This window comes from Panthera tigris, chromosome E3, assembly GCF_018350195.1.
Source record: "Panthera tigris isolate Pti1 chromosome E3, P.tigris_Pti1_mat1.1, whole genome shotgun sequence".
Lineage (NCBI taxonomy): Eukaryota > Metazoa > Chordata > Mammalia > Carnivora > Felidae > Panthera > Panthera tigris.
In genome coordinates this window covers 25,894,728-25,919,914 of record NC_056675.1, presented here as the reverse complement: position 1 = coordinate 25,919,914, position 25,187 = coordinate 25,894,728, and the positions used below count along the sequence as shown (strand labels likewise).

Here is a 25,187-nt window from a genome sequence, read left to right as displayed (position 1 = left end):
ATTGGAAGTTAGTGATCGGGGGGAATGTCAGGAGGTGAGGCTAGAGAGGGGAGCAGGGACTATACCCATGAAGGTCATGATAAAGAGTTTGCATTTTAAGTCTAGTTGAAAGTCGTTGATGGTTTCTAAGCAAGGGAATGACATTGCCGGATTTATGTTTTAAAAGGGTCACTCTGGCTGTTGTGTGGAGAAGCATGGCAAAGAGGCAGAATTGGAAGAGGCAGAAAAGGGGGAAAGCTAAGTAAGTTTTCAGAGTGGTCCAGGCAAGTGATGATGGTGGCTTGTGCTGATGAACCTGGACTGAAAAGGACAGGTACTAGAGAGGTTTAGAAGGTAGAACTGATAAAACTTACTATTGGTGAGGACAGGGAGGGAGCTGTGGTGGCCGTGAGAGTGGGCCTGCCAACCTTTGGGGAATATGATTGATTCACTCTAAGTCAGTGGTCTTAGCCATGGCTGTAACTCTGGAATCTTCTGTAGGAGCATTAATAAATACAAATGCTCAGTCTCTCCCCTTAGGAATCTAATATAATTGGCTTGGAGTGAGGCCTGGACATTTGTATTATTTTGAAAAGCTCCTCAGGTAATTTTAATATGCATCCAAGGTTGAGAATCACTTCTTTAAGTAAAAGGATCACTGAGGAGCATGTGCTGGATTCCAACACAGTAACTGGAACCGAAATTTAGTGGTTTGATGGTATAGTTCAGTTCAGAATAACACTTGATTCCTAAGACAAAGAATACAATAATATGACCATAAAAAGGTAAAAATACAGCTCAAGGCATCAGTGGGTTGAGAGTTCCAGCTTCAATGAGAGACTGACCTTGACAATGGCATTGGCATCCATGGCCCTAGCACAGTTATCTGTGGGAATCATCAGTAGAGATATCTTTAATAAGAATGGGCTAACAGTTTTGTGATCAGCAGAAGACATCACTATAGTTAACAGGAGCAGAAAAGGCAGGAGTGGAAAAGAGATAAGCAATGAGGTCATTGTATTTGACATTGCTTTTGTCTGTCAGCATCATTTCCATGAGAGGACCCCTCTCCTCCTACTTGCTTTGCAAGTGGAGTTGTCTATCATGGTGTCCCATTTTGGCCAGGTGGGCCAGTCAGAGTGTAGCTTTCTCCTGGACTCAGTGATTGGTCCAGAGGTGGTTATATGCCTCAAAAAGTACCAATCCCTGTCCTTCCACAGGATTTTATGTCGGCACGCTACACGAGATGGCAAGATTCAGGTTCTTTCTGTATTTGTTATAAATGGCTATGTAACAAATTACTGTAGAATATGGTGGTTTAAATAATAACGTTACTTATTATCTCTTACAGTTTCTGCAGGTCAGAACTTCAGACAGGCACAGTGGGATGGATTGTCCCTGTTCTAGGATGACTGTGTTATCAGCTGGAAGACTTCACAGCTGGGGACTAGAATCATCTGAAGACTCATCCACCCACATGTTTGGTTGTTGATGCTGGCTGTCAGGTGAGCTTAATGGCACTGTTGTGTGTCTCTAGCCTCAGGAAGTGTCTGAGGCACAGACCAGAGTGTAATCATCCTCACACTACTAGGAAGCCAGCCCTCACTGGGCTGAATTTGCCAGACCACTCCTGCAAGGTGACTTTCACAGGGACTCCAGAGTCATTGAACACAAAATAGACTGTTTTCTGATCCTGAGAAGGCAGGATGTCATTTAGTCAGTTCAAGAAAAAAAAGTTCAGCCCAAAGATAAGTGGAAACCAAATTTGTCTGCCTTTCATCTAAGTCCCAAGGTTGGAGAAAGATCCGGGGAGTGGGACTGGTTTATGACATCTAACAGGTTGTTAATTACCTTGAATGGGTCCCACGTGATGCTTTTAAGCACATGGCTTTTGCCCAGGGAGGATGGAGTGGGCATTTTGGTTTGGGCCAGGGGCAGGACGTGAGTGAGGTTTTATAGATCCATATCTTCGCCTCTTCTGAGCTCATCCTTGTGATGTTGAGGCTGGTGTGGTCAGTAGGACAGAAGGTATAAGCATGGTCAGACCCAAACAGTGAGTGAGGTTTCTTGTTCCTCTTTATTTTGCTATAACTCAGAAGCATTGCGACGGGGTATAATAGGGGCAGTGATTTCTTCCCCTGGGTTTGTTCTCCCCAGATGACACTTTTTCAACAATTTGTTTAAGGTAGGTGGCTGTACGATTTATCATCCTAACCTGGTCACACTGTTAATTGCACTAGGACAACAGTTGCCAATAAAGATTTTACTGGGCAAACAGAGTTGGAGGATCCTCCTAGGTAAGGGTGGCAACATGCTTGTGGAAAGATGATGTCAAAGGTGGTATGAAAGCAAGACTGACAGGTGTGTCAGGCAAGAGAGGGCAGTCAGAGGGTGGAAAATTCTTGATTGAGCTGGCTTCTGCCTCAAGTCCCTACCACCTGATCGTGGGACTTGGCCATTCCTCTGTAAATTGTACTCTGCCCCCTTCCAGCCTGCTGACTCAGTTGCTGGATTTAGGGGGATTTTTCTGGAAAAGTATGCTTATGTCATTCACTGCCTTTTTGAGTTTTTAGTTGATGTATAATACATGGTAAACAAAATTTACATATGTTTACATGTGTGTACACCACCAGCCAAATCGAGATTTGGCATGTTTATCTGGCTAGAACGTTTGAATTTCTTTCATCCTCCTGAGAGAAGACCTTGGTTGTTTTGCTTACTTCAGCCTCCAAATCTCACTGCCTTAGTTTCCTATGGCTGCTGTAACACATGAGAACAAATGTAGTGGCATAAAACAATGCAAAGTTAGGGGCCGCCTAGGTTGGCTCAGTGGGTTAAGGGTCCGACTTCGGGTTAGCTTATGATCTCATGGTTCCTGGGTTCAAGCCCCACTTCGGGCTCTGTGCTCACAGCTCAGAGGCTGGAGCCTGCTTCTGATTCTGTGTCTCCCTCTCTCTCTGCCCTTCCCCTGCTCATGCTCTGTCTCTCTCAAAAATAAACATTAAAAAAATAAAAAACAACACAAAGTTATTATCTTACAGTTCTGGAGGTCAGAAGTATGAAGTGGGTCTCACTGAGCTAAAATTAAGGTGGCAGCCGGGCTGTGTTCCTTGTGGAGACTCTAGGAGAGAATTTGTTTCCTTTGCTTTTTCAGCTTCTAGAGATTCTAGAGCCATTCCTTAGCTCATGGCTCCTGCATCTTCAGACAATTGGTGCCAGTTGACTCTGTTACATTGCATCCCCCTGACACTCATGCTTTTTGCCTCCCTCTTTTATGCTTAAAGACCACTGTGATTAAGGTTGGCCCACCCAGATAATCCAGGATAATCTCCCCATTTCAGGGTCAGCTGTTTAGCAAACTTAATCCCATCTGCAGTCTTTTTTTTTTTTTTTTTTAAATGTTTATTTATTTATTTTTGAGAGAGAGCACAAGCAGAGGAGGGGCAGAGAGGGAGACAGAGAATCTGAAGCAGGCTATAGGCTCTGAGCTGTCAGCACAGAATCCGACACAGGGCTTGAACTCACCCACTGTGAAATCATGACCTGAACCAAAATCAGATGCCCAACCGACTGAGCCACCCAGGCATCCCTGCAGTCTTTTTTTTTTTTTTTTTTTTTTAGTGTTTGTTTATTTTGAGAGAGAGAGAGAGAGAAAACATGAGCAGGGGAGGAACAGAGATAGAGGGAGAGAGAGAATCCCAAGCAGGCTCCTCTCTGTCAGTGCAGAGCCTGTCACAGGGCTTGATTTCAGGAACACTGAGAGAACATTACTTGAGCTGAAATCAAGAATTGGATGCTTAACTGAGTGAGCCACCCAGGTGTCCCCCCACAATTGCAGTTTTAATCCTCCCTTGCCATGAAATGTATTTGCAGATTCTGGGGAGTAGGATGTGGACATCATGGCCCGGACCCCATTATTCTGGCTATCACACATGCCTATATTAACCTGTTCACTAATTAGGGAAAAAAACAAATCCACCTTAACTCATTATACTATTTTCACTTTAAGCAGTCCAGATTTCTGCAAGGAGGTTTGGGAGGAGAGAGCTTGTATGTACTGAACATGAATGTTGTCTGATACATGGTTTTTTTATTTCATAAAGATTATTTCACTTACTTCTCCTGGAAGTCATTGGTGATGGGTAGTTAGGGATGCTTTTGGCTACAAGGAATTTAGAACCTGACTTACAGTGGTCTAAGTAAACAGGGGGTTGTTTATGTCATGGAAGAAGAAGCCTGGATGTAGGCAGCTAGCTGTTGACCTTGACTTAGCATCTCAGCAATGTCAGGACTGGTTTCTCAGAGTTCCCTTGGCTTTTTCTAACTGTGGATTGCCTCATGTTCAAAAGAAAGCTTCCCTGCTCCAGGCATCATATCTGTTTTCAAAGCAAAAAAGGGGGAGAGGGAAAGATGGCATCAGCTACACCTGTTCATTTTATTCATTAAAATTTTTTTTAATTTAAATTTTTTATTTTTTAGAGAGAGAGAGAGTGCAGGTGGGAGATAGGAGCAGAGGGAGAGAGAGAAGCTTAAGCAGGCTCCATGCTCAGCGCAGAGCCCAATGTGAGGCTCAATCCCAGGACCCTGGGATCATGATGTGAGTCAAAATCAAGGGTTGGACACTTAATGGACTGAGCCACCCAGGAGCCCTGTTTTGCATTTTAAGAGAATTTCATATAAATGAAATCATATACAGCATGTACACTTCTGTGTTTGGCTTCTTTCTTCACCATAGGGTTTTTGAGATTAATCCATGTTATGCATGAACCAATAGTTTGTTCCCTTTTATTGCCAAAATGTGTTCCATTGAATGGATGTACCACAGCTTGTTTATCCTTTCTTTTGTTGATGGTTATTTGGGTTGTTTCCAGTTTTGGCTATTGTTCATAAAATTATATGAATGTTCTTGTATAAGTCTTTTTGTGGGCATGTGCATTCATTTCTGTTGGCTGTAAACCTAGAAGTGGAATTGCTGCATGCATATTTGCTTTATTAGAAACCGCTTGGCTGCTTCTTGCTAATGGCCCTCCTAAAAGAGGGGAGATGGGGAATGTAGGGAGAGAGTTCTCGGAGCAGAGGAGGTTCAAGGACCTTAAGCATATAAATAAGTCATGGATCATAGGCATGTGGCACCTGCATGTATGAAAATACATGTTGAGGCCAGGTGGGATTGGGGAATGGCTCCTCAGCCTCAGCCACTCTGTCACATGGGAATAGGAAACCAAGTGTTTCCACATATTCTGATTTTAATCTATTGGTTCTCAACCTTGGCCACCCATTGGAATCACCTGGAAGATGTAAAAAAATGCTGATGCCTGGGTCCTACCCCTAGAGATTCTGAATGAAAAGGGTGGAAAGTGGCCCGAGTATCTAGATTTTTAAAAAGCTCTTCAGGTCATTATAATATTTAGCCAGGGGTGTGAACCACTGTTCTAAAGCAAGTCCTTCTCAAACTTTAATGTTAAAATGTGAATTCTGATTTACAATGTCTGGGATGGGACCTAAAATTCTGCATTTCTGAAAAGTTCCCAGTTGGTGCCAGTGCTACTGGTCCGTGGCCTCACTTTGAGTAGCAGTGTTTAAAGAGAAGCTACAAATAGGGATTTTAAAGTGGGAAATCTCCTAATTAGAAAACAAACCATTGGGTATGCTAAAACAAGTCTGTGTGCTGGTCTCCCTGTGGGCTACTGGTTTAATTCTCTCTGTCTCTCTCTGTGTATCTCTCTTTAAATATCTCTTTTGTAGGGTTCCTGTTTTGGCCAGGACACAGAGGTCTTGTGAGGTCTGTGACAAACTCCCTGACTTTCAGGGGCTCAGAGCTGTATGTTCTGGAGGCAGGGATAGACAGGAAGGTGGGTGACCTCTCAGCCTGTTTAGGGACATGGTAATCTGGTAAATGCCTTGGAACAGTCTTCCCCACACCACCTCAGGGCAATCACACCCATAATTGGCATAACCGGCTTTCGTGCAGATGAGAAGAGGCTAGACAAGGTCCAGACAGCTCCCCATCACACCCCAGCCTTAGGAGCACGCATTTCTCCTCTCCCTTTATCAGATCAAAGTCTTCCATCAAGCTGTCTGGTTCTGTCTTATTCAATTAAATTTTTTAATTCAATTTGACCCATGCATTCATCTTCTTTGAAATCTGAGAGACGACAGCATCCGCTACAAATTGAGAGTAAATGGCCGAATTAGCTTTCAGAGAGGATTCAACAGGACTGTTTCTTCCCAGAGACCAACAGGCTCTTTGGAGGCAGCTGGATCATGGAGGAAGCTGGCTGGGGGCATGGAAAAGGGGGAGGGACAGTCATAAATACACTTCATCTTGGGATCCTTGGAGAGATGGCATGGCACATGGCCCTTGGAGTCAGAGTGTCTGGGGTCAAATCCAGTTAGGTGATGTCAAGGCAAATGCTTGAAACTCTTTGCCTCAGTTTCCCCACCTGTAAGATGAGGATGATGACAATAGTACTTACCTCCTAGGGCTGTTAGGAGGATTAAGTGGATCCATACATGTAAAACATGCAGAGTGGTGCCTGACACATGACAATAGGTGTTAGCCAGTATTGTTACTATGTTGTACAGTTTATGCAGCATATCCATACACAGTACAGTGGAAACACATCACATTAAACACCCATTTTACTTAGTGGGAATTAAACCATGCAAGCTTGGCCAAAATTTCACTCAGCAAAACAACCCCCAATCGGATTTGTGTGTGTGTGTGTGTGTGTGTGTGTGTGTGTGTGTGTGTGTTTGTTTAACTGAAGGATCAGCATTCTGTTTTGTTGCTAGAGGAAAAATTGGCTCAGGGAGATATTACAGTAATACTCAGAACCATGCTTACTTTATGGATCCTATATCTTTCAAGGAAAATTTTAGATTATATATGAGTTTGCCTTAAATACTGATTTTTCAACATTTCTACTGAGTCTCCATGTGATTTTGGACTTTACTGTGTCTTATTTGATCCTTGTCCAATCTGGTGAAGTAGGCAGGGGTTATAAGACTAATCATAATAGCAGAGCATGACAGTTAAGACTGAGAGTTTGGGAATCAGACTGCCTGGGTTCAAACCCTAGCTCTGTCACTTACTCTCTGAGTTACCGTAGATGAATTAACCTCTTTGTGTTTTCACTTCCATACCTGTAAATGGGGAAGATTATGATAATAACAAAAAAAATAAAGTAATAATAATGCTCATCTCATAGGATTGTTTGAGAATTAAGTGGGTTAATATATATAAAGTGATTGGAACAGTGTTGGGTAACTGTGCCTAAGAAATACTAGTTAAAAATCGTAGTAATAGTAATAAAACAATGACTAGTGCCAAGCCGTGTGTGATGCATTTTGTATATAGTATTACATTTGAACCTGGTAGGAGTTCTTTTTGCAGACGGTGGGCTCTATTGCTCATGTGTGCCATTAGCCTTAATGGTGCCAACCTGCCCCTCTATAGATGCACACTAGAACTTCAGTTTATTGAGCACCTGTTATGTGTAGGGCATTGTGCTAAGTGCATTATCTCATTTAATCTTTACTGCGACCCTATAAGGCGGGTGCTGTCATAAGTTCCACTGCCATATAGAGAAACTGAGGCCTGTGTCTGATCCATTTCTGGAGTCCCAATATCCATCCTGGGTCTGTTGGGTAGAACTGTTTGCTGAATAAAAGGTTGCCTTCAGTTCTGGGATAATGTGTAGTCTGTTCATCTATTATGAGAAGCTGGGAGGAAAGAGCAGGGTTTTGAGGGGAGCACACAGTGAGGAAGGTGGGGCCTGGGGGCAGAGAGCCCCCGTGGGAATGTTGTGGTGCACTGTCTCACTGTCTATGAGCGTTAATGGGGAGCTGTCTGACAAAAATCTAACCAGACAGCAGCAGCGGCAGTTTATGAAGCTCAACCGGAGGTGTCTGATTAAGGGTGAGCCCAGCTAGAGGACGTCTGGGGTGTCTCCCCCACTTAGAGACATTTAGTTTCATGTAGGGCCAGGGAGCAGGGTGTGTGTGGGTGTGTGGGTGTGTGGGTGTGTGGGTGTGTGGGTATGGGTGGTAGGCACATGAACAGGAGAAAGATTTTGAATGCTCTCAAATGAGACCTTCACATGACTTTCACTTAGGCCTTGGGAAGAGATTCCTTGTGAAGCATTTGTAGAGTTTATATCTCACTCCACTGTACAAGGAGGATCTAAGGTGGGTTCAAATCTAGATCAGTAACTTTGGGCAACCTTAGGGTTATTGACAGTCTTTATGAAGGGTTCCTTTAGAGACTGAGGTGGGATTGCAGGGGACTGAGGAATGGATAAGAGGGTAGAAAATAGAAATACATGTAAATTCCTTTTTTGGGGAAGCTTGGTTGTAAGGGGCTGTGTGCCTTGTGGTTTTAATTTGCATTTTCCTGAAAAAACAAAAACAAAACAAAACAAAATATGCATTTTCCTGATCACAATTAAGTTGAGCCCCTTCTCCATATTTGATAGGTCATTTGGATATTGCAGATGCTGCAGTTTAAAATAGGGAATGAGGGGTGAGCCTCACTGAGGAGGTTACATTTGAGAAAAGACTTGACGGAGATGAAGATGATTCAGAAAAAAGAGAGTAAGTGGGAGGGGTCAGGATCTGGGACACATAGGGGCCTTGGTCATATATGATGGGAGGAGGTGGGCACAAGACATGCATCAGCTTCTTTAATTCTCATAAACACTGGACTGAGAAGCATGGAGTTCAGGGAGGTTAAGTGACTTGCTTGAGGTCATACAGCTAGCAGATGGCAGAGAGGGGATTGAAATGCAGAGCCATCACACATAGCCTTGGCTCTTTAGTCCGTGAAGTTCAGGGAGACCACCCTGTCGCTTTCATGAGAGGCCCATTCCCACCAAGAGTAATAATACTCACCATTTCACTGCACACTGAGATCCAATGAGTTCTGCACTGAATGGAATTCTAGGGAGAGTAAGAACAGGAGCCTGAAGGACTGTTTGTGCCAATAAATTGATTTCTTTATGTCCTTATGCTGCTGGATTACAAGAAATGAGCCAGGCCTGCTGTTGCCCTGAGGAGTCCCTGGGGAGGTTTTTGGAAGCTCCTGTTGCCAAGGCAACTGAGGCCACCTCTGGAGCCTGGTCCTCCATGGCTCCTGTTTGCCTGCTTGCAGCTGGTTTTCTGGACCTTGGCCAGCCTTACCTGCCATGCTTTCCAGTGACAGTGGGAGGTAGAACAGGAGAACTCAGGGGTTCCCTGTGATAGGTGCATCACCCAGCACCCACCTGCTGCCCTTCTCAAAGCCATGCAGCAGCTACTGTCTCATTGTGAGACCTATATTATCTGGCCTTACCTCTCTGGAACCATCTCTTGTTATCCTCTCCTCACTCCCATCCAGCCTCTTTGCTGGTCCTCAACACTCCAACCCTATACTCACCCCAAGGTCTTTGCGCTTGCTGTCCTCTGTGCTCAGAAGGCTATGTCCCCAGATTTTAGCCAGGCTGGTACCATCACTTCCTCCCACTCTTTCCTGAAAGTCCTGCCTTTTCAGCAAGGACTTGACTAACATCTCTATTTAACATTATACCCCCATGTTGCCCATCCCTATTCCTTGCTATATTTTCCCCTATCCACAGGATCCCCAGTATATAATCTAGTTCACTTGTTTCTCTTACTTATTGTCTTGTTTTCTGTGGCAGGTAGCCTCTGTGAAAGCCCCCAGTGGTCCCCACTTCCTGGTATTCATGCCCTTGTGTAATCCCCTGAGATTGATTAACTTGCTTCTAGACAATAGATTGCACCAACATTGAGGGGATGTCAGTTCTATGATTAGTTTGTGACTTCCAACTTGGTAGCCAACTCTCTCTACTGCCTTCTCACCTGGCTTGTTCTGATGAAGCGAGAAGCCACATGGAAAGTCTCTGGTGGCAAGGAAATTACCAGCCTCCAGGCAACATCCAGCAAGGGGAACCGAGGCCCTCAGTCCAACAACTAGCAAGTAATGGGATTCTGCCAACAACCATGTGAGGTTGGAAGTGGATTCTTCCCCATTTGAGTCTTCAGAGGAGACTCTGGCCCGGCTGACACCTCAGTTATAGCTTGTGAGGGACCAGTTACAGCAGAGGAGCTAGCTGAATGTGCCTGGACTCTCTGACCCACAGCAACTATGAGCTATTAAGTGTGAGATGTTTAAGCTGCTAAGTTTTGTTGGTCATTTAATGCATGGCAATAGATAACTAATATACTCCTTTCCTAGAATGTAAGCTCTATACTCTCATTAAATTTGCCAGTAACCTCAGTGCCTGAAGTCCAGTGGACACTTTTCAGTCTGTATTCTGCTTGATTTGCATGAGAGGCCTGCCTCTCCAGCCCAGAGCCCTTGGCTTTCCTCTACCACCTGGCTGGCCACCTGCCCCCACAATGAGGAGAAAGACGTCTGGACAAACATTGCAAACACTTGCTGGGTACTTGCTGTCTGAGGGATAAGCTGATTCATCTGGAGAGAGATTTCTAAAATATTGCTCAGTTGGGACACTGGGGAATTTCCCAAGGGAGAGAGACCAGAGAGGGAGGGAGGGCATATTACCTTTCTTAAGAAAATAATGCCTGGGTGGCCCAATTGGTTAAGCATCTGACTCTTGATTTCAGCTCAGGTCATGATCTCACGATTCATGAGATCAAGCCCCACGTTGGGATCTGTGCTGATGGTGCGGAGCCTGCTTGGGATTCTTTCTTTCTGCCTCTCCCCTGCTCGTGTGCATGCTCTTTCTCTCTCTCTCTCAAAATAAATAAATAAACATTAAAAAAAAAAAAGAATGGGACACCTGGGTGGCTCATTTGGTTAAGTGTCACACTTCGGCTCAGGTCATAATCCTGTGGTTTGTGATTTCAAGCCCTGCTTTGGTCTCTGTGCTGACAGCTCAGAGCCCGGAGCCTACTTTGGATGCTGTGCCTCCCTCTCTCTCTGCCCCATCCTTGCTCATGCTCTATCTCTCTCCCTCAAAAATAAATAAATATAAAAAAAGAAAAAAAGAAAAGACAGTCTGGAACCCCTGTTGGAGAGAGAGTCTCAGTGGGGAGGATCAGCCTTTGTTTCCCCAATTTTTGTTCTGGGAGATTTGTCTTGCCCTGGATGGCAAGACATCCAGAGCGTCTGGAGGCTGCAGCTACATGGTTTGATTCAAGGGTGACAACAGTCCTCTTTATGGCCTTTGACCTATTCTTATTTGTAAAAGCAGCTTTATTGAGGTATCACTTATATAAGATCACCCATTTTAAGTATACAGTTCAATGATTTTTTTAGTTAATACTTATCATTACAATTTAGTTTTAGATTTTTTTTTTAATTAAGTAGGTTCCACAACCAACATGGGGCTTGAACACACAACCCTGAGATTAAGAGTCACATGCTCTACCAACAGCTAGGCACCCCAGTTTTACATCATTTTTATTATCCCCCAAAGATCCTTCATTTCCAGCTAATCCTTATTCTTACCTCCAGCCCCAGCTGCCACTAATGTATTTTCCTTCCCTGTAGATCTGCCCTTTCTGGAAATTTCATATAAATGAAATGATACGACATGTGTATTTTCTGCATCTGTCTTTCACGTGGCATAATGTTTTTGGGATTCATCCATGTTGTAGTGTGTGTTAGTAAGTTTGTTCCTTTTTATTGCTGAGTAGTTTCCCATTGTGTGTGTACCCCAGTTTATCTGTTTACCACTTGATCAGTGTTTACATCACATCTGCTTCTTGGTCATTATGAATAACACTGCTCTGTAACATTCATGTGAAGTCTTTGTGTGGAAATATTTTCATTAAAAAAATTTATTTATTGGAGAGAGAGAGAGAGAGAGAGAGAGAGAGAGAGAGAGAGAGATTGAGAACATGGAAGAGAGAGGGAGAGAGAGAATCCCAAGCTGGTTGTGTGCTGTCAGCACTGAGCTTGACACGTGGCTCGAACTCATAAACTGGGAGATCATGACCTGAGCCAAAAATAAACAATCAGATGCTTAACCTACTGAGCCACCCCCAGAAGCCCCTGTTTTCATTTCTTTTGAGTGCCTACCAAGGAGACCCTATTTTTGATGCCCTCTGTAGTGTGGCTGATGTCAGGCTGGACTGTTTGGGACACATTTTATGAAAGGCTTGGGAACCACCATAAAGACAGAGACATGGAGGGAGCTTGAAGACTGACTGTGGCTTCCTTTATTTCAGCATCACATTCTCTGACCCTTGGCCTGCTCACACATCGTGTCCCCAAGGCATCATACCATAGAGTGGCCTTGGGTGCTGGTCTGTCTGGCTTCAATTCCAGCTGTGTGACTTTGGGTTGAGTGACTTAAAAAATTATGCCTCTTTTTCTTCACCTGTGACATGAGACTCCTGATAGCACTTCCTTCATGGGCTTGTGAGGACTGATATGATCATGCATGTAGTGGGGAAAAGGTTAGCACCTGACATACAGTCCTCTCCTTTGTGTTGGCTTCATCTCCTGCCTGAGGTGGATGGATGGATGGATGGATGGATGGATGGATGGATGGATGGAAAGACAGATAGACAGGCAGATAGACAGACACCTGCCCCTTGTTCCAGTTGACATTGGGCATATCCCTGAAAGTGCAGAGAAGCCACAACTGTAGGTAAAAAGCTGGGGCCAAAAGGAAGGTGTAGGAGGACATGGGCAAGAGGCTGGATGGAACTGGGTTCAAATCCCCATTTTACCTCCTAGTTATTCTTAGGTTAGTAATACCTACTCCACATGGTTATGGTGAAGATAAAGATGCATGACAAGCATATAGCTCATTGGAGGTAGCCAGTGAACTACCTGGAACATGTACTCTGGGATTTGGAGCCAAACAAAACTGGATTTGAATCAAGCCCTACCATTTCCTAGGTGTGTGGTCCTTTTGAAGCCTCCTTGCCTCTCTGAGCTTTATTTTCACCATCTGTAAATTGAAGATAAGAGTAATTTAATTCACACATATGATGTAAAATGAAATGACATGATACCTTTTGCCCCTAACTTACCTGGTCCCTGGATCACTTAGCTGTTTATTAAAACTCAGCTTGTCAGCTTTATCTGTGGAGTCAATAAAACTGAGGTGGGGTGCAGGAATGGGTAATTTTAATAAGCAAGTTTGGGAAATACCAAGATAAGTATGCAAAACTCTTAGCTTTCTGTATATTTATTTTCATTTTAATAATTATAGTGCATAACACACAGCGTTGTCACAGTCACTGTTTTTTGCATCAAACAGAAACTGGCTGTGGGAAGTGTTCAGGCGGTCTCCTGCGGACAGGGTACTTTCACTCAGCCCTCCTTTCACTTCTCCACCTGCTTTCTGTGATCCTTCCTCTGTAGCCGAATGGTGCAGCTTTCCGTGCACACACCCATCCATCAGCTCAGGTCAAGCACTGCTGAAAGATTCGCTCTCAAAGCAAAGTGCTTTCTCTGCTAAACTCATTATTTCTTCCAACAGAGCCAGGAAAGGATATCATCTTTAAAACCTGCTCAGGCCCAGCCAGCAATGTTTCTTAGCACTGTTTGCTTTTGGAGAGCAAAGGCATAATAATCATTGCTTCCTGGATCAGCCAGGGTCCAAATCACGGGGGGAGACAGAAAGAAACTACTCCAGGTTTTTTTTTAAACTGAGGGAATTTATATACTCAGGGAGTATGTAACACATGAGAAGGAAGAGCTGGGAGCCAAGCAGAGCACTGTGATGCAACCCAAAGCAGGAAGCTACCTCCATCAGCAGGGCTGGAAGGACAAAGGTAGGGAGTAGGGTTGGCAGAGCCCAAGGCTGGGCTCTTCTAGAAGAAGCTTCTACAAGAAGAACAATGGAAGAAGCTTCTAGAAGAACAGTGGCACATATGTCTTCTGCGGGCTGAAGCCTCAGAGATGTCAGAGCTGCTGCTGGAGAAGGTGACTGAATCCAGAGTGCAGGGAAGGAGAGATATCCTGGCGTTGTGCTTCCTCCCACCATCCATTGTCCTGCCAACTGTGGTCAACTTCTAACTGATTCAGGAGCCTGGGAAATAGCCTGCAGGGGTCAGCACTGCTGGGAGTAGGGGGAGTGTCTCTGAGAAACAGGCCTAGGACTAGCACATCTCTGTTCCCTAAATGACCTAGAGGAAGGGTCAGTAAACTATGGCCTGAGGACCAAATCTGGCCCACCACCTATTTTTGTAAATAAAGTTTTATTGGCATACAGACACTATGTATTTATATATTGTTTGCTTATGGCTGCGTTTGTGCGGCATCAGCAGAGTTGAGCAGTTGCGACAAAGACTATATGGCTTGCAAAGTCTAAAATATTTGCTACCTGTCCCTTTGCAGAAAGAGTTTGCAGAAAAAGTCCTGCTCTAGAGAAAGGTATCCATGGTAAAAATGCCTCCTTATATAAAAGGGCAGGCTAGGAGCCCCCAGGGAGTCTGCTAGGTCTGGGGACTCATGGGGGAGGGTGGAGAAAGGATGTGACAGTGGAAGTCTTGGGCAAACGTCCTCTCTTTCAATAGCTTCAGCACCAAAAGAGTAATTTAAGTGGAAGGGGTTTCAGTTTTCTAGCTAGACTGAAAGCTCCATGAGGGCAGGGACTCTGGATCCATAGGATCCATTAGTACTGGCTGAACTTGTCATTTGTTATCCTGAGAAGCAGGATGTGTTCCCATCATGCACCATCTGGTAACTTATTATTTTAACTATAGGAGGTCCTTGTTATCCAAAGATAATTTGTGCTTGGGTCAGCCCACTGAAAGTGAATCTCCTTTAAAAGGGGACCAAGATTTCATTATAGACGGTGGGGGAAAAATGACTAACAACAATGAAAAAATGGAAAGATGGAGATATAGAATTGGGAAAGCTAAGTTTTATATTATGTTTGATGTATTGAATATGATTTTGGTTCTACTGACAACTCTCTACTAAATCTTAGGTTAAACAAAAAATTCATCACCTTTTTTTATACATATTTCTCTACCAAAATTAAGTGACAGTACAATATGACATCTTTCTCTTCACATTTGACTGATAACACCATCATAAAGAGTATTTTTTTTTAAGGTTTGAGAGCTTCACCCATTTTTCCAAAGCCCTCTCAATCCATTGATATTCAAACCTAAGTTTTGGTGCCTTGGAGCAAATTTCAATCACCTCATCCTAGTTACAGCTTGGTCTGACACATGCTAGGTGCTCAACAGATATTTTAGAATGAAATTGAGTTCATAGGGAATAGATGAATCAAGAATTGGTAATAATTGATTCATCTTTTGGAAACTACATAACACATATATAGTGGTTTGATTGGAAGTGACAGAAACACAACTCAAAGTTGCCTAGACCAATAGGGATCTATTGAATAGCCACAGGCAGGGTGTGAGGCAGTTGGGCCTCATGAAGCAGGACTATTGTTTTCTTGTTTCTGTTCCTGTCCACCTGTTAGCTTAATTCTCTCATGATGGATGAGTTTACTCCATGTAGTAGGAAGCATGGTGGCCACAGGTGTTGACTTTCAAATCATGATTGTACCAACTAGAGAGAGGCCACCTTGTGGCCTCTGATTGACCCAACTTGGGTCAAGTGCCCATCTAACCAATCAGTTGTGGCTTGAGGGCAAAGAACTTGGCAGCTCTTATGGAAATGTTACAGACAGAGGTGGGAAAGGACCAATTACCAGAGGAAGAAAGTTATGGGGAAGACAAAACAGTAGATAGTCTACAATGGGTTTATCTGTCACACTTCTTGCTGTTCCTTCTACCCAGATATTGCAGCACAAATTGCTTTTTAGACCTTTGTGAGGCCCCGACTTTGGCATAGTTGATCCCCAAATGTAGTCTGTGCTCTGTCTAGCACTCACTCTCTTATTTTTCAGGTAGGTCTCTTCCACAAATTTGTCTCAGTCCCTCCAATCCAGAGAGAGTTATCTGCTTTCTTTTTGTGCGTCAACATTTAACTTATACTTATGTGCCTGTACAGTTTATTTAGGTGCTTATATATCTCTGCATCTACCCATGAACACTTGAGGTTGGAGGTTATGGGGTTCCTAGCAGTTGGCATTGTACATAGCATGTAGTAAACACTCAATACATCTTTGCCGATCAAAGACAGGGCTTCCAGATAGTTATCATCACGTGAGGACAGAGTTTGGTATCCCCTGGTGTGTGAGTTTTGGGAAAAGCAGGCAACATAACATAGGGATTGAAAACCCAAACTTTAGAATCAGGAAATGTGCATTCCAGTACTGGCTCTGCCCCTGACCAGCTGCATGACCTTGGGCAAATTACTTAACCTCACTGAGCCTCAGAGGTCAAAATGGGGATGGTGGTGGTAATAATACTATCTTCCTCATGCAACACTTAGCGCAATGCCTGGCACATAGTAGGCACTCAATAAATGGTAACTGCTATGATTGCTAGATGGTTAACCATTTTTCTTTTTGTGAAATGGCATGCTATTGCACAGTAAAATTGAGACAATAAACCAGGTAAAGAAAGTCTTTAGAGGAAACATTCCCCATACCTCAAAGCTCATTATTATTTGTAAATCTTGAAGTTCTTTGACACAGTAGCAGTTGGATGCCATTTCAGATACTGGCTTTCTTGGATTTTATTTTATCCACTTAAATTATTTTGGTCTAAATAGCAGTGTATTCGGGGGATATCTGATATATTCAGTTAGAGCAAGTGAACACACACTCACTGATCTTGCCCACTAGATGACAGACCCCAATTCAGACTTCCAAAGCTGAGGCTTCCCTTGTGAATAATTTATTCTATTTCCCTTTCAAGCCCATATTTGTGATTTCATTATAGATGCTTTACATAAAACTCATGTCATATACATCTTAAGTTCTGTTAATCACTGATTACAGAAAAAACAACCTTTGCTCCCCTATGGAAGTGAAGGTGTTCACTAAAGTGAGTCACAATCTGCCTGCAGTGAATGCTGAGGTTGGAGGGTGTCCATCCCCTGCCATCCTTTCCCAACTTGTAGCCTTGAGTTCTGCCAGATGGGTGCATAGGTAGGAGACTGGTTGTTGCCTCTCTGGCTTCATACTTAATTCTCTTGTGCACCTGCCCCTTATAGACTCTTTATTCCGAAAAATGAAGAGGCTTTGACATAGCTAGGAGCCCCTTAAAGGCAACTGTTTCCAACTTGCCTGATCTGAGAGTTACAAGGATTACAAAAATACAGTTTCCCAGGGCCTGCCACAGAAGGTTCCGGTTCAAGAAGTCTGGAGTGGGAATGGAGGATGTAGTGTTCACATATCACAGGTGGTTCTTATAATGGGGGATTTTGGGAAACAATATTTTAGATTAATGCTTGTCAAGACTCACCTGGATATCTTAGTCACTTGCAGATGCTGATTCAGCAGGTCTGAGGTTGGGCTTAAGATTGTGCATTTCTGATGTGTTCTCAGGTGATCCTCGCATTGCTGGTCCATGGACCACACTGAAGGAACTGCAGCTGCTAAACTGTTGGGTCTTTAAGAATGTGTTAGTTTGGGGGCGCCTGGGTGGCTCAGTCGGTTAAGCGTCTGACTTCAGCTCAGGTCACGATCTAGCGGTTCATGAGTTTGAGCCCCGCGTCAGGCTCTGGGCTGATGGCTCAGAGCCTGGAGCCTGCTTCCGATTCTGTGTCTCCCTCTCTCTCTGCCCCTCCCCCATTCATGCTCTGTCTATCTCTGTCCCAAAAATAAATAAACGTTAAAAAAAAAAAAAAAAGAATATGTTAGTTTGTCCAAGTGGTTTATTGGGAGTTAGAGATTTAAGGAGATGGTGATTTGCATAGGTTTGCTAGGTAATTATGAATCCCCTTGAGGAATATTTATTTATAAGGGTACCTGGGTGGCTCATTTGGTTAAGCATCCAAGATCCGATCAGGTCATGATCTCATGGTTTGTGAGTTCGAGCCCCTCATTGGGCTTTGCCCTCTCAGCACAGAACCTGCTTTGGATCCTCTCTCTCTCTCTCTCTCAAAAATAAATAAACATTAAAAAAAAGGAATATATATTTGCATAAATGATTTATATTGAGTTTTTTTTGGGGGGGCAGGAACCTTCACTGTTCAGGGCACTGGAATTCTAAATAGAGACATTTCTTGGGCTATGAGAAAAAAATTAGACTTCTCTCTTTGTTTTTCATTTCATTCTTAAAAATTCCCCACCCCACCTCTGGGGATGTTTTATAATCATCTGATGTATCCATACAATAGGACATGCAAATAATCTGTATATACATGTATGTAGATAGTGGGAGTGCATGCTCAACAACATTTTATTAATGGTGTGTGCAGTACAGAAGTCTGGAGACTGTGGCATAGGTTCTTATGAAAGGAATGAGTTTCACAGTATTAAAAAGTTCAACCATGTAAATTTTAAGGATCTTAATTGGCTTTATTCAACAATTCATGAATTGGGAGCATCCCATCCAGCAGAAAGAAAGGAGCTCCAAGGAACTGTACAAATGAAAGGTTATTATAGGTAGAAAAGAGGAGGAATGAAGAAGTTACACTGGGCAAAAAAATGGACTGTTATTGCAAGGTCACTTTCCTTAGAAGATGGTAAGGGTCTATCAGGCACATTACTCAACTAATGCTGATCAAGCAATGCCTGATTGACAGGCTTGAGATTCCATTTCTGGGAGAGCCAAAGCTGTAAAAAAGTCTCAATTTGGTGACATAGGGCTTAGCATAAGTGACTCCATTTTGGGTCCGTTGTCTAGTTTTCACAATAGGAAGGAGAATTTTTTTTTTAAAAGGTGAGGTCATGGTTTCTGAAAGAAGAGAGAGGCCTTGGCAGACAGCAGTCAATGTTTATTTCCATTGGCTCATGAATGAGCAGTAGAGGTCATCTAAAGAGCAAAGGTCAAATAGTAGTGCATTGGCTGGACCTTAAACATTTTTTTTTTAATGTTTATTTATTTTTGAGAGAGAGAGAGCAGAAGAGGGGCAGAGAGAGAGGGAGACACAGAATCCGAAGCAGGCTCTGGGCTCCGAGCTCTCAGCACAGAGCCCGACACGGGGCTCGAGCTCACGAACTGTGAGATCATGACCTGAGCCAAAGTCGGATGCTTAACTGAGTGAGCCACCCAGGCGTCCCATTGGCTGGACCTTTATTACAAGGATCTCTCCCTCCCTCTCTGTCTCTCTCTTTCTCTCTGTCTCTCTCATCCCTTCACTTTAGCCCCTTCCTTGGAAAATGTTTGTTCCCAGGTGGCAAAGGAACAGAGATTGGCAGGACAAGGTCATAGACCATTCCTGGAGCTCAGGAGAAAGAACTGTGCAGACAGCATGTGTAATTTCATCTTTTCTTGATTTACTGCTGCCCCTTGTCCCCACTGTCCAATTTCTGGCCTTCTCTCCTTTCTAAGTGAGTAGTGCTGAAAGGTTTGACACATACCAATGTGATGAGTATACTCAGAAGATCCAGAGAAGGTGGTGGATTTGGGCCACTGATTTATGTCTCATGAAAGCTGAGGGTAGAGGTGTGGTGGTTGGAATTGTCTAGTAACCCAAAGGGAGGGCACCAGTGACTCAGCTTGGTACATGGGCATTGGTTTCCAGATCAGTCCCCAGTGCATCCTCCAAGGTCATCATCAGTCCCCAGTGCATCCTCCAAGGTACTAAGTTAATACAGAGAGCATTGGGCAGCAGAGCCATAGATTTTGTTGGACCAAAGGTATGTCCCCTGGGAGTCAAGCAAGTTTCAGGACCAACCCTGACTCATGAAGAGATCTTGAGATAGAAAATAAGTGTAAGCAAAGAAAAGAAAGAATGGCCATGTAGCAAAGATGTGGTCAGGGTCCAAATAATCTGGGGCCCCATGGGCCATGGTAAAGATGTTCAATTTTATTCTAATTGCAGCAGGAAGTTGCTGGAGGGTTTTAAGCAACTAATTTTGGTTTTTGAAGGATCACTGTGGCTGATATTTGGAGAATGGAGGGCAAGAGTAAGGGCAGAGAGACTGATAAAGAGGCTGCAACAGTGGTGCCTGGCTGGCTCAGTTGGTAGAACATGTGACTCTTGATCTTGGGGTCATGAGTTCAAGCCCCACATTGGGCATAGAGCTTACTTAAAAAAAATAAAAATAAAAGGCTGCTGCAGTATCTCAAGCAAGAGATGATAGCAATGGGAATTGGGAGGTAAAGACCTTGGCAAGGCATGTGGTGGGACTGAGAGGTGGACCCAGGGCTCAAATCAACAGTGTAGGAATAGATAGACCTCAACAAAGGGAACAAGTACTCAGTAAGGGCCTGAATAATTTGGATCTGGACTGAGACCAAGAAGCAGGCATGGGGCATGAATAATAACAACTGACATTAAGACTGTTCTTCAGGGGTGCCTGAGTGGCTCAGTCGGTTAAGCGGCTGACTTTGGCTCAGGTCATGATCCCATGGTCCATGAGTTCGAGCCCTGCGTGGGGCTCTGTGCTGACAGCTCCGAGCCTGGAGCCTGTTCCAGATTCTGTGTCTCCCTCTCTCTGACCCTCCGCTGTTCATGCTGTCTCTCTCTGTCTCAAAAATAAAATAAACGTTTAAAAAAAAAAAAAAGACTGTTCTTCAGTGCTGGAGGCTCCTAATAGATTTCCTGATTTGCGCAATGGGATGCAGCATGTGCCTGGCCTGGGTCATTTAATGAGACAAGAAGGTGCATCAGGTGATAGTGGAGATGTGATACACAGGTGGCTTGACAGTTTCCAACATGGACCATAATTTTCCCTTGGTTCCCAGTAAAACTGGATGGTACCCGAGCTGTATTAGACCCATAGCACTTCCTAGTGGCTGTCCTGACAGCAGATTTGTTTTCTTACTGGCTCCCATTTTGCTCCTGCAAGGGAATTTTGTGCAGTCTTGTCCTCTTTGAAACAAATCTTAGTTTTACTTTGGGCCTTTCGCTGGTCCACATACCACATACATGTCCCTTTAACCACCACTTTCTTTTCCATCTCTTGCCTAGCTCTTTGACGTTAGGCAAATCTCTTGCTTTCTTTCCTTTTATTCTTTCCAGTTCATGTAAAAGCCCTAAAGGGTCATAAACAGGCTTGCTAAGTGGCAGAGTGGTATGGGTAATATGTCTGTATTAAGGTGAAGGAAAATCTCTAGTTTTTCCTTAATAAAAATTCAGCTTTTTTTAATGATATAATTGACAAATAAAATTGTATATATTTAAAGTGTAAAATGTGATGATTTGATGTATGTGTACTTTGTGAAATGATTACCGCAATCAGGTTAATCAACACATCCATCACCTCACATAGTTACTTTTTTTCTCTTAAAATTTTTAATGTTTATTTTTGAGAGAGAGAGAGAGAGACTGAGTGTGAGTGGGGGAAGGGCAGAGGGAGAGGGAGACACAGAATGCAAAACAGGCCCCAGGCTCTGAGCTGTCAGCACATAACCTGACGTTTGAAACCACAAACCTCAAGAGCATGACCTGAGCTGAAATTGGCCACTTAACCGGCTGAGCCACCCAAGCACCTCCATTTTTTCCTTTTATGGGGCAGTACTTAAGATCTACTCTCTTAGCACATTTTTTTAATGTTTATTTGTTTATTTAGAGAGAGAGTGTGCGTGCATGTACATGAGTGGGGGAGGGGCAGAGAGAGAGAGAGGGTTGGGGAGAGGGAGAGAGAGAATCTCAAGCAGGCTCTGTGCTCTCAGCACAGAGCCCGACACAGGACTTGATCCCAGGAACAGTGAGATCATGACCTGAGCCGAAATCAAGAGTTGGCCACATAACCAACTAAGCCACCCAGGTGCCCCTCTCAGCAAATTTTGAGTGCATAACACAGTATTATTAACTGTACTCACAATGCTGTACTGTATTCACAATGCTGTAATGAAGCTCACAGAGCTCCTTAGAACTTCTTCATCTTACAGTGGAAGGTTTATATGCTGTGACCAGCATCTCCCCTGTCCCTGGTGCCACCATTCTACACTCTGTGTCTATGTTTGATGAAAATCTCTCATTTTTGAAGTGGCAGTAGCAGTGTCAAAGAGAACCATCCTCTTAACCTCAAAAGCCATTGAAAGGGCTCAGGGTTCTGTTCAGAATCTACACAAATGCCTTCCTTGATTTCTCTGTGGCCGTGTGAATTAAACCTGGTTTTTGCCCTTCTTACTGATGCACTTCCTACTGTATGCAGGACATTTGCCTCTGACCTAAGACTGTCTCTTATTTAATATTTGAATTAGTACCACTTGCCAGAACTGCTTTCTACCATTTAAAAAGTTATAAAATGGAGGACTTCAGCTATGGTAGTGTTAAATAAACTATTGGGAATGACTCTGGGAATTCCACCACCACATTTTCCTCAGTATGTACTTTATTTATTTCAAGAAATATTTATGGAACGCGTACAGTATACCAGGATGGAGCTAAATGACAGCATCGAGTAAGATTTGGTCTCTGCCCTCTAGGAACTCACAGGGCATATGAGAGAAAGTCAAGTAACTAGATAAGTGTAATATAATATTTGGCAGGGTAATGTGTTGGTATGTTAGTTTGTGTTCATTGTACTTTTATGTTTCCCTTTTCCCGTTTCAAGCAGATTGCTAAGCATTGCATTTCCTAACCCTTGGGAGTATTTACAAGATCGAAAGAAGAATCTGCTTAAAGTCGATAGTTCTTCCTGTGTTTTGTAAAATGCCTGGAATCACTGAAGAGATGAAGGAGGAAGAGGAGATGGTGGGAGGGCACTGGAAGGCAAGGTCAGAGAAAGGACTCAACCCTAGAGTCTGGGAAGGTTGAAGGTTGGTGGGCCACTTGATTAGTTGGTGTGATGGTTAATTCTGTATGTCAGTTTGACTGGGCTAAGGGAGGCCCAGGCAGCTGGTAAAACATTACATCTGGGTGTGTCTTTGATGGTGTTCTGGGAAGAGATTAGCATTTTAACTGGTAGACTGGGTAATAAGATCCCCCTCACCAGTGCAGGTGGGCGTGATCTAATCCATGGAGGGCTTGAGTAGAACCAAAAGGTGGAGGAAGTGGAATTTGCTCACTGCTTGAGTTAAGACATTCATCTTCTCTTGTACTTGGACATCGGCACTTTTGGTTGTCAGGCCTTTAGGTTTGGACTGGTATTACACAAGGGTTCCTGGGGTTCCAGCTTGCAGATGGCAGATTTTGGGACTTCTTAGCCTCCAAAAACCTGAGCCAATCTCTTTATACACACACACACACACACACACACACACACACACACGACACTATTGGTTCTGTTTTTCTGGAGAACCCTGACTGATACATTTGGTACTGCCACCTTGCTTAGAAGTGAGTACAATTCAGCTGGGATTCTGAACCCTAGGAATCGGGGTTTCCAGCCTTTGCAGAAATTTCTATGCCCCTCTCTGGGGCTGAATCAGAGAACTCAAGGGACTTATGTCTGCTTGGACCTAGGGTCAGCAAATTATGCTCTGCTGCCTGTTTGTGTAAATAAAATGATAATTGGAACACAGCCATGACCATTCATTTGTCCAGCCTATGACTGCTTTTGCAACACGATAGCAGAGCTGATTAGTTGTGACAGAGACTATATGAGCCTCAAAGTAAAAAATATTTACAGGGTAACTGAGTGGCTCAGTTGGTTGAGCATCTGACTCTTGGCTCAGGTCATGATCCCAGGGTTGTGGGATGGAAAACCTTGTATCAAGCTTTGCACTGAGCATGGAGCTTGCTTAAGATTCTCTCTCTCCCTCTGCCCCTCTACCCTGTGCTTGCATGCTCTCTCTTTCTCTCTAAAATATTAAAAAAATTTTTTACTATTGTTAAGGTCAGGCATAGGGTAGGGTAAAGATACGAGTCAGAAGCTAAAAAATTTTAGCAGTCAAAGGCTTTATTGGGAACTAAGGTCTCGGGCGAGGTTCCATGACTCAGGGAGAGAGAGAGAGAGAGAGAGGAGTCAGGGAAGTCGCCCCCGGGTGTGGTGGGGTAGGGTTTTTAAGCTGCAGCGGTTCCGGGTTTAGGTCCGGTGGGCCTTTTTCGCAACAGGTCGTGCTATCGCTCGGTGATTGGTTGACCTTCAATTCGTTCTGGTGCGCAGCTCGGGACTTTCCGTTGGGTTGCGCTGGCAAGATGGCCGTCCCCTCCACTGTGGTTCCAGGGACATCCTAACAACTATCTAACCTTTCACAAATGTCTTTGCTGACCGGCTTGGACAATGTATATCTTAAGCAGTGATAGAAAAGGCCAAAACAACTACTTGAAGAGTTTGGGCTGATTAAGACCTCGGTATTTTCACATGACCTTCAGGGGTAGTGGGCTGCTGTGCTCAGGGAAGGTGTTCTGGAAATCACTGAGGTCTGCTTTCCCACTGGGCAGTAGGATGGGGACCCAGAGTTGGAGTTGATTTAAAGAAAATGAAGAAACGGAATAATCTTGTACACTGGCAGTGTGCATCTGCTTTATTGAAAATGACATGATTGTAAAACAACTATTTGGTGCATTTCACTACTCCTTATATTCCTTATATCACTGTCTTTCCCACCTCAGGCTGCAGCATTCCATCCTCATCACCCTCAGGGGAAGGCTGTAACAGCAGGAATGAACAGAGGAAGAAAAAAGACAATGCTCAGCTTTTGAGTTTCAAAACAGGCTTTTGAAACTCTTGGCACTTGATAATAATTTTGAAAGCCAAGGCTTTTGCTTTACGAGAGCCAGGTTTTTTATGGTTTCAGAAGCTTAAGTCGTGAACCGTTTGGGGTGTAAGGTTTATTCCATAATAAAAAAAATTGGAAAGGACAGATGAAGAGGCGGTTTTATCATTATAGGAGTGATAAAAATCTTCCCTGGAAGAGAGAAGAACAAGGAGAAACAAGAGAATTAGGTGCTGATAAGTATTGTAATAGTTATTTATTACTGCATAACAAATCACCCCAAAGCTCTGTGACTTAAAACAATAGCACTTATTTATTTTGCTCACTACTCTGCAATTTTGGCACGGTTTGACCTAGAAAGCTCCTAAACTGGAATGGCTTGGTGGGGTAGGGGTTGATGGTGATTAGGAAGGTCCATTTGCAAGATGGTTAATTCATATGGTTGGCAGGTTGGTGGTGGCTGTTGGTGGGGAACTCAGCTGGGGCAAGGCCAGGGATCTTAGTTCCTATACATGAGCCCCTCCATGGGATGCTTGGACTTTTTCATAGCATGGGTCTGAGCTCCAAGAGCAAGTGTCCCAAGAGACAAAGGTAGAAATGCATGGCATTTAAATGATCAAACCTAATCATATAAT

General features: G+C 43.7%; 1 long non-coding RNA gene across 1 annotated transcript; it reads left to right on the top strand.

Annotated features, from left to right (window-relative positions):
* Nucleotides 1-1,335: 1,335 nt before the first annotated feature.
* LOC122234603 lies at nt 1,336-24,560 on the top strand. The gene is made up of 3 exons (XR_006212445.1): nt 1,336-1,484; nt 22,509-22,668; nt 24,449-24,560. It is a non-coding gene; the product is annotated as an uncharacterized LOC122234603 (long non-coding RNA).
* Nucleotides 24,561-25,187: the final 627 nt, after the last annotated feature.